Source organism: Caretta caretta, chromosome 15 (genome assembly GCF_965140235.1).
Source record: "Caretta caretta isolate rCarCar2 chromosome 15, rCarCar1.hap1, whole genome shotgun sequence".
Taxonomy (NCBI): domain Eukaryota; kingdom Metazoa; phylum Chordata; order Testudines; family Cheloniidae; genus Caretta; species Caretta caretta.
The window spans coordinates 13234179-13250042 of record NC_134220.1 but is presented as its reverse complement, the minus strand read 5'-3'; positions in this window follow the sequence as shown (position 1 = coordinate 13250042).

The following is a 15864-nucleotide window of genomic DNA, read 5'->3' as shown; positions in this document are numbered from 1 at the left end:
TAATACGACTGGTAGCCGTCATCGTTGTGTCCGAGGTGCTCCTGGCCACGTCGGCTGGGAGCGCCTGGGCAGAGATGGGCGCAGGGACTAAATTTGGAGTGACTTGATCAGGTCATTCTCTTTAGTCCTGCAGTCAGTCCTATTGAACCGTCTTATGGTGAGCAGGCAGGCGATACGGATTGCTAGCAGTTGTACTGTACCATCTTCTGCCGGGCAGGCAAGAGATGAGGATGGCTAGCAGTCGTATTGTACCATCTTCTGCTGGGCAGGCAAGAGATGAGGATGGCTAGCAGTCGTACTGTACCATCTTCTGCCAAGCAGCCATGAGATGTGAATGGCATGCAGTCCTTCTGCACCGTCTGCTGCCAGCCAAAGATGTAAAAGATAGATGGAGTGGATCAAAACAAGAAATAGACCAGATTTGTTTTGTACTCATTTGCTTCCCCCCCTCCCCTGTCTAGGGGACTCATTCCTCTAGGTCACACTGTAGTTACTCACAGAGAAGGTGCAGTGAGGTAAATCTAGCCATGTATCAATCAGAGGCCAGACTAACCTCCTTGTTCCAATAAGAACAATAACTTAGGTGCACCATTTCTTATTGGAACCCTCCGTGAAGTCCTGCCTAAAATACTCCTTGATGTAAAGCCACCCCCTTTGTTGATTTTAGCTACCTGAAGCCAACCCTGTAAGCCGTGTCATCAGTCACCCCTCCCTCCGTCAGAGCAACGGCAGACAATCGTTCCGCGCCTTTTTTCTGTGCGGACGCCATACCAAGGCAAGCATGGAGGCCGCTCAGCTCACTTTGGCAATTAGGAGCACATTAAACACCACACGCATTATCCAGTAGTATATGCAGCACCAAAACCCTGCAAAGCGATACCGGGCGAGGAGGCAACATCAGCGCGGTCACGTGAGTGATCAGGACATGGACACAGATTTCTCTGAAAGCATGGGCCCTGCCAATGCATGCATCATGGTACTAATGGGGCAGGTTCATGCTATGGAACGCCAATTCTGAGCTCGGGAAACAAGCACAGACTGGTGGGACCGCATAGTGTTGCAGGTCTGGGATGATTCCCAGTGGCTGCGAAACTTTCGCATGCGTAAGGGCACTTTCATGGAACTTTGTGACTTGCTTTCCCCTGCCCTGAAGCGCATGAATACCAAGATGAGAGCAGCCCTCACAGTTGAGAAGCAAGTGGCGATAGCCCTGTGGAAGCTTGCAACGCCAGACAGCTACCGGTCAGTTGGGAATCAATTTGGAGTGGGCAAATCTACTGTTGGGGCTGCTGTGATGCAAGTAGCCCACACAATCAAAGATCTGCTGATATCAAGGGCAGTGACCCTGGGAAATGTGCAGGTCATAGTGGATGGCTTTGCTGCAATGGGATTCCCTAACTGTGGTGGGCCATAGACGGAACCCATATCCCTATCTTGGCACCGGAGCACCAAGCCGCCGAGTACATAAACCGCAAGGGGTACTTTTCAATAGTGCTGCAAGCTCTGGTGGATCACAAGGGATGTTTCACCAACATCAACGTGGGATGGCCAGGAAAGGTACATGACGCTCGCATCTTCAGGAACTCTGGTCTGTTTCCAAAGCTGCAGGAAGGGACTTTATTCCCAGACCAGAAAATAACCACTGGGGATGTTGAAATGCCTATATGTATCCTTGGGGACCCAGCCTACCCCTTTATGCCATGGCTCATGAAGCCATACATAGGCAGCCTGGACAGTAGTCAGGAGCTGTTCAACTACAGGCTGAGCAAGTGCAGAATGGTGGTAGAATGTGCATTTGGATGTTTAAAGGTGCGCTGGCGCAGTTTACTGACTCGCTTAGACCTCAGCGAAACCAATATTCCCACTGTTATTACTGCTTGCTGTGTGCTCCACAATATCTGTGAGAGTAAGGGGGAGACGTTTATGGCGGGGTGGGAGGTTGAGGCAAATCGCCTGGTTATGCGCAGCCAGACACCAGGGCAGTTAGAAGAGCACAGGAGGGCGCGGTACACATCAGAGAAGCTTTGAAAACCAGTTTCATGACTGGCCAGGCTACGGTGTGAAAGTTCTGTTTGTTTCTCCTTGATGAAACCCCCTGCCCCTTGGTTCACTCTACTTCCCTGTAAGCTAACCACCCTCCCCTCCTCCCTTCGATCACCGCTTGCAGAGGCAATAAAGTCATTAAAAAAAGAAAAGGAGTACTTGTGGCACCTTAGAGACTAACCAATTTACACGGTATGCATCCGATGAAGTGAGCTGTAGCTCACGAAAGCTCATGCTCAAATAAATTGGTTAGTCTCTAAGGTGCCACAAGTACTCCTTTTCTTTTTGCGAATACAGACTAACACGGCTGTTACTCTGAAACCTGTCAATAAAGTCATTGTTGCTTCACATTCATGCATTCTTTATTCATTCATCACACAAATAGGGGGATGACTACCAAGGTAGCTCAGGAGGGGTGGTGGAGGAGGGAAGGAAAATGCCACACAGCACTTTAAAAGTTTACAACTTTAAAATTTATTGAATGACAGCCTTCTTTTTTTGGGCAATCCTCTGTGGCGGAGTGGCTGGTTGGCCGGTGGCCCCCCCACCGCATTCTTGGGCGTCTGGGTGTGGAGGCTATGGAACTTGGGGAGGAGGGCAGTTGGTTACACAGGGGCTGTAGTGGCAGTCTGTGCTCCAGCTGCCTTTGCTGCAGCTCAACCATACACTGGAGCATACTGGTTTGGTCCTCCAGCAGCCTCAGCATTGAATTCTGCCTCCTCTCATCATGCTGCCGCCACATTTGAGCTTCAGCCCTGTCTTCAGCCCGCCACTTACTCTCTTCAGCCCGCCACCTCTCCTCCCGGTCATTTTGTGCTTTCCTGCACTCTGACATTATTTGCCTCCACGCATTAGTCTGTGCTCTGTCAGTGTGGGAGGACAGCATGAGCTCGGAGAACATTTCATCTCGAGTGCGTTTTTTTTTCTTTCTAATCTTCACTAGCCTCTGGGAAGGAGAAGATCCCGTGATCATTGAAACACATGCAGCTGGTGGAGAAAAAAAGGGACAGCGGTATTTAAAAAGACACATTTTATAAAACAGTGGCTACACTCTTTCAGGGTAAACCTTGCTGTTAACATTACATAAATAGCACGTGTGCTTTCGTTACAAGGTCACATTTTGCCTCCCCCTACCGCGTGGCTACCCCCTCAACCCTCCTCCCTCCCCGTGGCTAACAGCGGGGAACATTTCTGTTTAGCCACAGGCAAACAGCCCAGCAGGAACGGGCTTCTCTGAGTGTCCCCTGAAGAAAAGCACTCTATTTCAACCAGGTGACCGTGAATTATATCTCACTCTCCTGAGGATAAGACAGAGAGATAAAGAAGGGATGTTGTTTGAACGCCAGCAAACATACACTGCAATGCTTTGTTGTACAATGATTCCTGAGTACATGTTACTGGTCTGGAGTGGTAAAGTGTCCTACCATGAAGGACGCAATAAGGCTGCCCTCCCCAGAAACCTTTTGCAAAGGCTTTGGGAGTACATCCAGGAGAGCCGCGAATGCCAGGGCAAAGTAATCCTTTCACATGCTTGCTTTTAAACCATGTATAGTATTTTAAAGGGTACACTCACCGGAGGTCCCTTCTCCGCCTGCCGGGTCCAGGAAGCAGCCTTGGGTGGGTTCAGGAGGTACTGGCTCCAGGTCTAGGGTGAGAAACAGTTCCTGGCTGTCGGGAAAACCGGTTTCTCCGCTTGCTTGCTGTGAGCTATCTACAACCTCCTCATCATCATCATCTTCTTCGTCCCCAAAACCTGCTTCCGTGTTGCCTCCATCTCCATTGAAGGAGTCAAACAACACGGCTGGGGTAGTGGTGGCTGAACCCCCTAAAATGCCATGCAGCTCATCATAGAAGTGGCATGTTTGGGGCTCTGATCCGGAGCGGCCATTCGCCTCTCTGGTTTTCTGGTAGGCTTGCCTCGGCTCCTTAAGTTTCACGCGGCACTGCTTCGGGTCCCTGTTATGGCCTCTGTCCTTCATGCCCTGGGAGATTTTGACAAAGGTTTTGGCATTTCGAAAACTGGAACGGAGTTCTGATAGCACGGATTCCTCTCCCCATACAGCGATCAGATCCTGTACCTCTCGTTCGGTCCATGCTGGAGCTCTTTTGCAATTCTGGGACTCCATCATGGTCACCTCTGCTGATGAGCTCTGCATGGTCACCTGCAGCTTGCCACGCTGGCCAAACAGGAAATGAGATTCAAAAGTTCACGGTCCTTTTCCTGTCTACCTGGCCAGTGCATCTGAGTTGAGAGTGCTGTCCAGAGTGATCACAATGGAGCACTCTGGGATAGCTCCCAGAGGCCAATACCATCGAATTGTGTCCACAGTAACCCAAATTCGAGCCGGCAAGGCCGATCTAAACGCTAATCCACTTGTCAGGGGTGGAGTAAGGAAATCGATTTTAAGAGCCCTTTAAGTCGAAATAAAGGTCTTCATCATGTGGATGGGTGCAGGTTTACATCTATTTAACGCTGCTAAATTCGACCTAAAGTCCTAGTGTAGACCAGGTCTTAGGTTGCTAGAGGCTTGATGAACTTTAATTCTGACCTGCATGCTGCTCCTTTTCCTATACTCCAAAAAGAAAAGGAGTACTTGTGGCACCTTAGAGACTAACCAATTTATTTGAGCATGAGCTTTCGTGAGCTACAGCTCACTTCATCGGATGCATACCGTGGAAACTGCAGCAGACATTATATACACACAGAGATCATGAAACAATACCTCCTCCCACCCCACTGTCCTGCTGGTAATAGCTTATCTAAAGTGATCATCAAGTTGGGCCATTTCCAGCACAAATCCAAGTTTTCTCACCCTCCACCTCCCCACACACAAACTCACTCTCCTGCTGGTAATAGCTTATCCAAAGTGACAACTCTCTTCACAATGTGTATGATAATCAAGGTGGGCCATTTCCTGCACAAATCCAGGTTCTCTCACCCCCTCACCCCCCTCCAAAAACCACACACACAAACTCACTCTCCTGCTGGTAATAGCTCATCCAAAGTGACCACTCTCCCTACAATGTGCATGATAATCAAGGTGGGCCATGTCCAGCACAAATCCAGGTTTTCTCACCCCCCCCCTTTTTTTTTCCCGGGGACACAGACACACACACAAACTCACTCTCCTGCTGGCAATAGCTCATCCAAACTGACCACTCTCCAAGTTTAAATCCAAGTTTAACCAGAACGTCTGGGGTGGGGGGGGGTAGGAAAAAACAAGGGGAAATAGGCTACCTTGCATAATGACTTAGCCACTCCCAGTCTCTATTTAAGCCTAAATTAATAGTATCCAATTTGCAAATGAATTCTAAAAAAATTCTAAAAAACTGCTATGGGTACCCGCATGGCCCCACAGTATGCCAACATTTTTATGGCTGATTTAGAACAACGCTTCCTCAGCTCTCGTCCCCTAAAGCCCCTACTCTACTTGCGCTATATTGATGACATCTTCATCATCTGGACCCATGGAAAAGAAGCCCTTGAGGAATTCCACCATGATTTCAACAACTTCCATCCCACCATCAACCTCAGCCTGGTCCAGTCCACACAAGAGATCCACTTCCTGGACACTACAGTGCTAATAAACAATGGTCACATAAACACCACCCTATACCGGAAACCTACTGACCGCTATTCCTACCTACATGCCTCCAGCTTTCACCCTGACCACACCACACGATCCATCATCTACAGCCAAGCTCTGCGATACAACCGCATTTGCTCCAACCCCTCAGACAGAGACAAACACCTACAAGATCTCTGTCAAGCTTTCTTACAACTACACTACCCACCTGCGGAAGTGAAGAAACAGATTGATAGAGCCAGAAGAGTTCCCAGAAGTCACCTACTACAGGACAGGCCTAACAAAAAAAATAACAGAACGCCACTAGCCGTCACCTTCAGCCCCCAACTAAAACCCCTCCAACGCATTATTAAGGATCTACAACCTATCCTAAAGGATGACCCAACACTCTCACAAATCTTGGGAGACAGGCCAGTCCTTGCCTACAGACAGCCCCGCAACCTGAAGCAAATACTCACCAACAACCACATACCACACAACAGAACCACTAACCCGGGAACTTATCCTTGCAACAAAGCCCGTTGCCAACTGTGCCCACATATCTATTCAGGGGACACCATCACAGGACCTAATAACATCAGCCACACTATCAGAGGCTCGTTCACCTGCACATCCATCAATGTGATATATGCCATCATGTGCCAGCAGTGCCCCTCTGCCATTTACATTGGTCAAACTGGACAGTCTCTACGTAAAAGAATAAATGGACACAAATCAGATGTCAAGAATTATAACATTCATAAACCAGTCGGAGAACACTTCAATCTCTCTGGTCGCACAATCACAGACATGAAGGTCGCTATCTTAAAACAAAAAAACTTCAAATCCAGACTCCAGCGAGAAACTGCTGAATTGGAATTCATTTGCAAATTGGATACTATTAATTTAGGCTTAAATAGAGACTGGGAGTGGCTAAGTCATTATGCAAGGTAGCCTATTTCCCCTTGTTTTTTCCTACCCCCCGCCCCACCCCAGACGTTCTGGTTAAACTTGGATTTAAACTTGGAGAGTGGTCAGTTTGGATGAGCTATTGCCAGCAGGAGAGTGAGTTTGTGTGTGTGTCTGTGTCCCCGGGAAAAAAAGGGGGGGGGGGTGAGAGAGCCTGGATTTGTGCTGGACATGGCCCACCTTGATTACCATGCACATTGTAGGGAGAGTGGTCACTTTGGATGAGCTATTACCAGCAGCAGAGTGAGTTTGTGTGTGTGGTTTTTGGAGGGGGGTGAGGGGGTGAGAGAACCTGGATTTGTGCAGGAAATGGCCCACCTTGATTATCATACACATTGTGAAGAGAGTTGTCACTTTGGATGGGCTATTACCAGCAGGAGAGTGAGTTTGTGTGTGGGGAGGTGGAGGGTGAGAAAACCTGGATTTGTGCTGGAAATGGCCCAACTTGATGATCACTTTAGATAAGCTATTACCAGCAGGACAGTGGGGTGGGAGGAGGTATTGTTTCATGATCTCTGTGTGTATATAATGTCTGCTGCAGTTTCCACGGTATGCATCCGATGAAGTGAGCTGTAGCTCACGAAAGCTCATGCTCAAATAAATTGGTTAGTCTCTAAGGTGCCACAAGTACTCCTTTTCTTTTTGCAAATACAGACTAACACGGCTGTTACTCTGAAACTTTTCCTATACTGAGCCTCTTCAAGCAGAAAGTGACAATCATACCAAATGCATCAACTGATTTTTCAGATATGGGTAAATGTCTAGGACTCATTTGGTGCTATCAATTTACATCTTTATTTGTGATTGGACGCTAAAAGCTAGAACAGTAACTCTGCATTATCTGACCCCCTTTCCTTAAGTTACTGTCATCCACTTTGTTGGGTCAAATTTCTTTTGATACATTTTTACTCACCACCTCCTTTATTTATCTGTAAAGCCACACAAAGGTGTGCATGGGGAAAGTTTCTGGCTTTTTGCGTTAGACATGTGGGATGGTATGCAAACAAAGGGCACCTTCTAATTCAGGGTGTACGTTAGCTCCCACCCACTTTAATATAGAATTCTGCAAATAAATATTGGGTAACCTTATCCAGAAAATACCTGACAAGTAAAGAGAACTTAAGGCTGAATGTGAATATGAGGAAAAATTGCCCAACATTGAGATCATGGTGGAATAATCTCTCAAGGATACTAATGAAAGCCTTGCTGCTTGACTGGAAAAGGTACTGGAGAATATAATGTAATAGAGGATGTAATCCTGCATTGGTTCATAAATGATGGATTGGATGAGCTAATAAGGCTTTTCCATCTCTGATTTCTGTTGTAAGGTGGGAGACAATGAAAAGTGCATATTGAGCTGTGGGACAATTTACTAGCTGCTCGTGAGAGAAATAAGAATAATGTCTGTCTGTAATCAAGGGCAGCTTAAATGCAATAAAGGCTTTGAGATGGCATAAAATGGACATTCTGGGTCAGCCCTATGGCCAGTTAATATTCTGAGCTACCATACAGGAGAACCTGAGGTTGAGGTACAAGTGTAGGTGATATTTTTCTTGAGTTGCCATCTTGTGATCCTGACTCTCTCTAAGTTTTTCTTGTAGTTAGTTTCTGTCTCTTGGTGTTTTGAAGAAAACCTTCAAAACATGACAAGAGTAACTGATGCATTAGTGTATGCCTGAATTTTCATAGATCCTGAAACAGTAGCTCTGGGAGAGAGATGTGAACTGTCCCCAATCATCTCTGTGAGGTCATAACTCAGAAGCCAAGTGATAATTCGAATATCAATAATATTAACTATTTCACTGTCAACCAAAGCATGTAAGAAAGGAGCGGGGTGATCATATTATAAAGATCTGCACAAGCTACTGTCATGGACATCTCTTTCTGGTGCCACAATTGATAGCATTTAGGAGACAACACCATTTATTTTTCCCCTCAGTCAAAAAAGAGCCTACTAGAGCCAAACAAAGAAATCTGCGTTTCACCATGGGAAAGCAAGGCTCAAGGAGCCCAGCACTGTCTCTGAGGCTGAGCTAAGCCCCAGGGATTCAGCAGAACCCATGAGTGTATGCAGACCCCAGTGAAAAGATGTCAAGCCCAACAGAACATGCATCATCCTATTTGGAACAACATGTCAATGTACTGGGAGAGGCAGCTCATTTTTGGGTGGGTGGAGATTGGAAGAGCATCCCTGCAATTTTTTCCCCATAATTTAACCCCCAGTGGAGAATAAGTTTTTTTTTTATTTACCTGACCCCTTGTCCAGCTTCTAATGTCAGCAGGAGCTGGAAGAACTACCAAGGCAGTGATCACCACACCTGGCAGAGAGACCACTCAGTTATGGCAACTCTAGCAAACTTAGGAACAGTTTTCTGGGACTACAAAGCCATTTACGTTCTGTTCTCCTTGGCCAGAAATATGGTGGCGATGAAGAGATCCCTGGGGCAACAGCAGGAACACTGGGGTAAACCCCAAGGTGGAAAGCATGAAATGAAATTCCATTTAGCAGTATTGTCTCTGAGTGATACCTAGGTAAATGGCATCTGGACTTTGTCGGTCACATCTAGTTGTTTAACAGCCTTCCTCCCCATCTGCAAAGGCTGAAACTTTTATGGTGATAAATTCCTGGTGGCTTTCAAAGCAGCAGCAGTGGAAGTGGAGGTATCTTACTCCATTAGACTGGACACAAGTTGATGCTGGGTTACTCTGTAAAGTTGGATCTTTGTAATCATTTTCCTTCTCATTTAAAGAGCATTGACTTAATGGCTGAAGCATAGAACTGGAAGTCAGGAGACCTGAGTTTTGGTCGCAGCTCTGCCACTGGCTCACTGTGCGGCCTTTAAGCTTATGCCTCTATTTCCCCATCTGTAAAATGGGGATAATGATACACGCTTATCTCACCAAGCTGTGGTGAGGAATAATTAATATTTGTAAAGTGCTTTGAGATCTTGGATCCAGGATGTCATAGATGTGTATAGAAAAATGTTTTGACAAGAATAATTTGTCATCCATCAACTGAAGCTAGGACTCTTTTTTTATGCATTTGGAACAGATTGTAATTTTGCTTTTTAATATTTGATCCAATTTGTTATTTTCTTCTCTGTTTTTCATGGATGGATGATGTAATTATTGAGATTAATTTATACCAGTGACTCAACTGAACAGCCAGAGTACAGAAATCCATTTGGGTTTCATCAGGATCGATGATCTTGAGCAAGGTTCTGGTGAAGATTCACAAGGGGGTTATCGGCTAATTTAGCATCTGTTCTTAAGGGGATACTCCACAGCTAATTTTTTGGAGAACCTCTAGGTTTAATTGCTGAGATCCTGGAATGATTCAGTACAGAAACACAAACGCTCTTCACTTTTCTCTCATTATAAATTCACTGGGATTTTTTCTGTTTCCCCAGCTAAAGTTCTCTGTATCTCGTAATCTCTCCTGAGGTCCTGCTAACATCCATTATGTCCTGTTTTTCTTTTTTACTTGAAACAGCCTTGCCTGAAGACAGTTGTCCAAAACCAGATGGCGGAGTTTAAGAAATGTCAATGGCATTAGCACATTGTTCTGGTAGAATGGTCTCCTGCTGCTACATGAACAACAAAGCAACACATTTCCAAAGCAGGAGACATTGATGCTGTAATATTACTCTGTTATAAGGATTTTTTCCCTTGCACCCAAAATACTGACCTTGATTTAATAACTCTGTCTGATGCAGCATTGTACAGTGAGACAGATTTATCCTCTCTGCCATTATTGAAGTTCTGCCGAATTTGATTGATTCAGAAGAGACCTATTGTGTCCTTCAGCCAGATATGAGCGAGCTTATCCATAAGAGCACAAGCTTGTTGGGAGGTGAGGGGGTTAAAGCTGGTTTCTGACTGGCAGAAGTTCTACAATGAAACCTGTTAGACTGACAAAAATCAGTTGTGTGGCAGATGTGGGTCTTCTAATAAAGGTGGGGTGGAATCGTCCGGCACACAACGGAGTGTTCTTTGGACTGGTTGGAGTTTGCTTTAAAATGGTCACCTCCTTCAGTGTTTTCACTCCACTTGCATTTCAAAACTTTTCTTGATCAAATGTCAGTTGATTGTCTGGTGCTAATTCTATTTGGTACAGAGTTATGTGATAACGTTACTCAAATACGAGTTTCAGCGTCAACTTCAGTTCCCTATAGCTGGCAGACAAATAATGAGACCAAGATGGTCAGGCAATTTTTAAGCAGTTACGGACCGTTACTGACATTGAACTCCCACTTTGGTCTCATCATCTCTCTCATAAGAGAGACATAATGAATCATTTAAAGTAGCTGCTTGTAACCCCTGGTGTCATGGAAGGAAGGTGTGATGATGACCATGATGTGGTTGGATATTCCCTCCCTTGGGAAGCTCCAGATAGTCAGTAAGAGCAAAACCATAATAAAAGTTTTTCTCAGACCTGGATCCCATTTTATCTACACTCCAAAGTTTGCGTGAGGGTCTCAGAAAAACATTTCGAGTGTTAGGGCACCTCTATTATAGACAGAGAGAGCAAATGGTGGGGAGGATTTGTATTGCAAGCCTCATCGACTGGGGTTCTGTTTTGTGAAAAACATATACAAATGTGGTCTAACTCCACAAAGCTCACAGGGAGAGGAACATGTTAGACAAATGGTTCTGGTTTGACTGTTATTGCCTGATGATTTTCTTCCATTAAAATAAATACAGTATATTAAAATAATAGAGTTTACTTATAAATGTACAAGGAAAAAATTGCTAAAAATCAGCAAATCGGTGTTTAAAAAACTGATAACAGTGCTGCCAACTCCTGCTTCCTTTATCACAAGTCATTGCAATATAAAGCTCTAACTCTTGGAGCCGTGTGAGTACATAGGACTCTGAGTTTACTGTTCTTTTAATGAAAGTTTCTAGCCCTCATGAATGTGGAGAAAGGCTTAAAAAAATGGAAACCTAAAGGTTAAAACCTGAAAGCAAAAAAAAGAACTTGAAAATGGATTATTTGATTTTTAAGTTGCTCTTGTGATTGGGGGGCGGGGTGCTGATTCACAATACTGAAACTTGGGTTGGCAGTACTGCTTTTGTAAAACATGAACCCAAATGGCTTTCTCAAGGTAGAGCTACATTTGTGGCGGCATGTAGAGTACAGACACTTCATGCCCAGCTAGCATGGGTACAAATAGCAGTGTAGAGGGTGATGCACTGCTTAGGCGACTAGAGTAGAGACATGAGCCCTAAGGCAGGGGTGGGCAAACTTTTTGGCCCGAGGGCCACATCGGGGTGCGAAACTGTATGGAGGGCCGGGTAGGGAAGGCTGTACCCTATTCACCTCCTCCCAATTCCTGTCCCCTGACCGCCTCCTCCTGGGACCCCCACCCCAAACCGCTGCCTGACCCGAGGACTCCCACGCCCTCTCCAGCCCCCCTGTTCCCTGACCCCTGACCGCCCCAAAACCTCCACCCCATCCAACCTCTCCCTGTCCCCTATCTGCCCCCCGGAACTTCCCGCCCCTAACCACCCCCTGTCCCCTGGCTGGCCCCCAGGACCTGCTACCTAACCCCACCACCACCACATTTGCGCACCGCCACCACCCCCTTACCATGCCGCTCTGAGCAGCAGGAGCTTGCTGCCCCGCTGCCTGCATGGCGGCGTTGCTGCAGGGGAGAGGGAACAGCAGGGGAGGGGCCGGAGGCGAACCTCCCCAGACGGTCCTGCAGGCCGTAGTTTGCCCACCTCTGCCCTAAGGTATATATCCTACACAGCTCTCAAGATGGCCGAGCAGTGCCTCCCATGTCTTCGCTATTTTTAGCAGTGTAGTGTCCTGCTGTCATAGCCTTTCCTTACCTTAGTGATAGACTCTGGCAAGGGGGAGGTAGTGGGGAAGGACTCCGGCAGCTCCCCCTGCCAGAGCTGTCCAGTGCTGCAGCGGAAAAGGCTCTGGCACAGCTCCCCACAGCCGAGCCCTTCTCCCTGCCTCCCCATGACAGAGCCTTACACCGCCTCATAGCTACACACTGCAGTGTGGACACAGCCTCCCTTTCATTGGAGTGTGTAGCTGTACATAACCTACACTCCACTTTCCCAGTGTTTGAGTGGCTGGCACACTCCATAACAATGGATACTGATCCTGTTGTGTGATAAGTGTGTTAACTTCATGTAACTTGACCCAACTCAGATGACTGGAGCCAGGAAGTAGAACCAGGAGGTAGGTGATGACCTCTGTGGGCGCAAGTGTCTAGAGAGTCCAAAGGCACCAGTTTGTGGGTTACTCGAGGGGGGGACTATAGAGCCCTCCTAGCCTCTCCTCCCCCACTTCTCTCCTTCGGAGTCTTGTGGTGGCCTCAGTCTTGATGTAACATCTGCTGCCCAGCTCCGTCAGCCCAGTCCTGATACCACTTCAGTAGGAGCAGGAATCAGACCTGTATGGTTGTGGGGCCACAGATGATAAACGTCTCGGAAAGCTTTCAGTGCAAAAATCACTTTTAAAACCATCTCCTAGTGGCCTCCACGGTCTGCTGCTTTTTCTTCTCCAGCTACATGTTACCAAGCGCTTTGCTTCATAAATTGGCTGTGTCGCCTATGAAGAGTCCTTTGGATGAAAAGCTATTGAATCCCATTCCTGCTCTCAGTGGATCAGTGCCTATGTCACAGGTGCCTCTACCTGTGTGGGAAGCCTTAATCTGGACCTGGGCAGCCTTGGTATTTGAATTCCCAGGAGGTAGGCCAGGGTAGAAGAAATCTTAGCCCTGGTCTACACTAGGAGTTGAGGTCGAATTTAGCAGCATTAAATCGATTTAACCCTGCACCTGTCCACATGACGAAGCCCTTTTTTTCGACTTAAAGGGCTCTTAAAATTGATTTCCTTACTCCACCCCCGACAAGGGGATTAGCGCTGAAATCGGCCTTGCCAGGTTGAATTTGGGGTACTGTGGACGCAATTAGACGATATGGGCCTCCGGGAGCTATCCCAGAGTGCTCCATTGTGATCACTCTGGACAGCACTCTCAACTCAGATGCACTGGCCAGGTAGACAGGAAAAGGCCCATGAACTTTTGAATTTCAATTTCCTGTTTGGCCAGCGTGGCAAGCTGCAGGTGAGTGCAGAGCTCATCAGCAGAGGTGATCATGATGGAGTCCCAGAATTGCAAAAGAGCTCCAGCATGGACCGAACGGGAGGTACGGGATCTGATCACTATATGGGGAGAGTAATCCGTGCTATCAGAACTCAGTTCCAGTTTTTGAAATGCCAAAACATTTGTCAAAATCTCCCAGGGCATGAAGGACAGAGGCCATAACAGGGACCTGAAGCAGTGCCGCGTGAAACTGAAGGAGCTGAGGCAAGCCTACCAGAAAACCAGAGAGGCGAACGGCCGCTCCGGGTCAGAGCCCCAAACATGCCGCTTCTATGATGAGCTGCATGCCATTTTAGGGGGTTCAGCCACCACTACCCCAGCCGTGTTGTTTGACTCCTTCAATGGAGATGGAAGCAACACGGAAGCAGGTTTTGGGGACGAGGAAGATGATGATGAGGCAAGCGGAGAAACCGGTTTTCCCGACAGCCAAGAACTGTTTCTCACCCTGAACCTGGAGCCAGTACCCCCCGAACCCACCCAAGGCTGCCTCCCAGACCCGCCAGGCGGAGAAGGGATCTCTGGTGAGTGTACCTCTTAAAATACTATACATGGTTTAAAAGCAAGCATGTTTAATGATTAATTTGCCCTGGCATTCACGGCTCTTCTGGATGTACTCCCAAAGCCTTTGCAAAAGATTTCTGGGCAGGACAGCCTTATTACATCCACCATGGTAGGACACTTTACCACTCCAGGCCAGAAGCACGTACTCGGGAATCATTGTACAACAAAGCATTGCAGTGTATGTTTGCTGGCGTTCAAACAACATCCATTCTTTATCTCTCTGTGTTATTCTCAGGAGAGTGATATCATTCATGGTCACCTGGTTGACATAGGTTGCTTTTCTTACGGGGACATTTGGAGGTGCCCGTTCCTGCTGGGCTGTTTGCCGGTGGCTGAACAGAAATGTTTCCCGCTGTTAGCCACAGGGGAAGGGGCTAGCCACACACTGGGGGGAGGCAAAATGCGACCTTGGAACGAAAGCACATGTGCTATGTATGTAATGTTAACAGCAAGGTTTACCATGAAAGAGTGTACCCATTGTTCTAGAAAATGTGTCTTTTTAAATACCACTGTCCCTTTTTTTTTTCTCCACCAGCTGCATGTGTTTCAAGGATCACAGGATCTTCTCCTTCCCAGAGGCTAGTGAAGATTAGAAGGCGAAAAAAACGCACTCGCGATGAAATGTTCTCTGAGCTCATGCTGACCTCCCACACTGACAGAGCACAGATGAATGCGTGGAGGCAGACAATGTCAGAGTGCAGGAAAGCACAAAATGACCGGGAGGAGAGGTGGCAGGCTGAAGAGAGGGCTGAAGCTGAAAGGTGGCAGCAGCATGATGAGAGGAGGCAGGATTCAATGCTGAGGCTGCTGGAGGATCAAACTAATATGCTCCAGCATATGACTGAGCTGCAGGAAAAGCAGCTGGAGCACAGACCGCCGCTACAGCCCCTGTGTAACCAACCACCCTCCTCCCCAAGTTCCATAGCCTCCTCACCCAGATGCCCAAGAACGCGGTTGGGGGGCCTCCGGCCACACAGCCACTCCACCCCAGAAGATTTCCCAAGAAACAGAAGGCTGGCATTCAATAAGTTTTAAAGTTTTAAACTTTTAAAGTGCTGTGTGGCCTTGTCCTTCCCTCCTCCACCACCCCTCCCAGTGCTTCTCTCCTCCACCACCCCTCCCGGGCTGCCTTGGCAGTTATCCCCCTATTTGTGTGATGAATGAATAAAGAAGGCATGAATGTGAAGCAACAATGACTTTATTGCCTCTGCAAGCGGTGATCGAAGGGAGGAGGGGAGTGTGGTTAGCTTACAGGGAAGTAGGGTGAACCAAGGGGCGGGGGGGGGGGTCATTAAGCACGCCCTCCTGTGCTCTTCTAACCGCCCTGGTGTCTGGCTGCGCGTAACCAGCAGCCCGGCGATTTGCCTCAACCTCCCACCCCACCATAAACGTCTCTCCTTTACTCTCACAGATATTGTGGAGCACACAGCAAGCAGTAATAACAGTGAGAATATTGGTTTCACTGAGGTCTAACCGAGTCAGTAAACGCGCCAGCGCGCCTTTAAACGTCCAAATGCACATTCTACCACCATTCTGCACTTGCTCAGCCTGTAGTTGAACAGCTCCTGACTACTGTCCAGGCTGCCCGTGTATGGCTT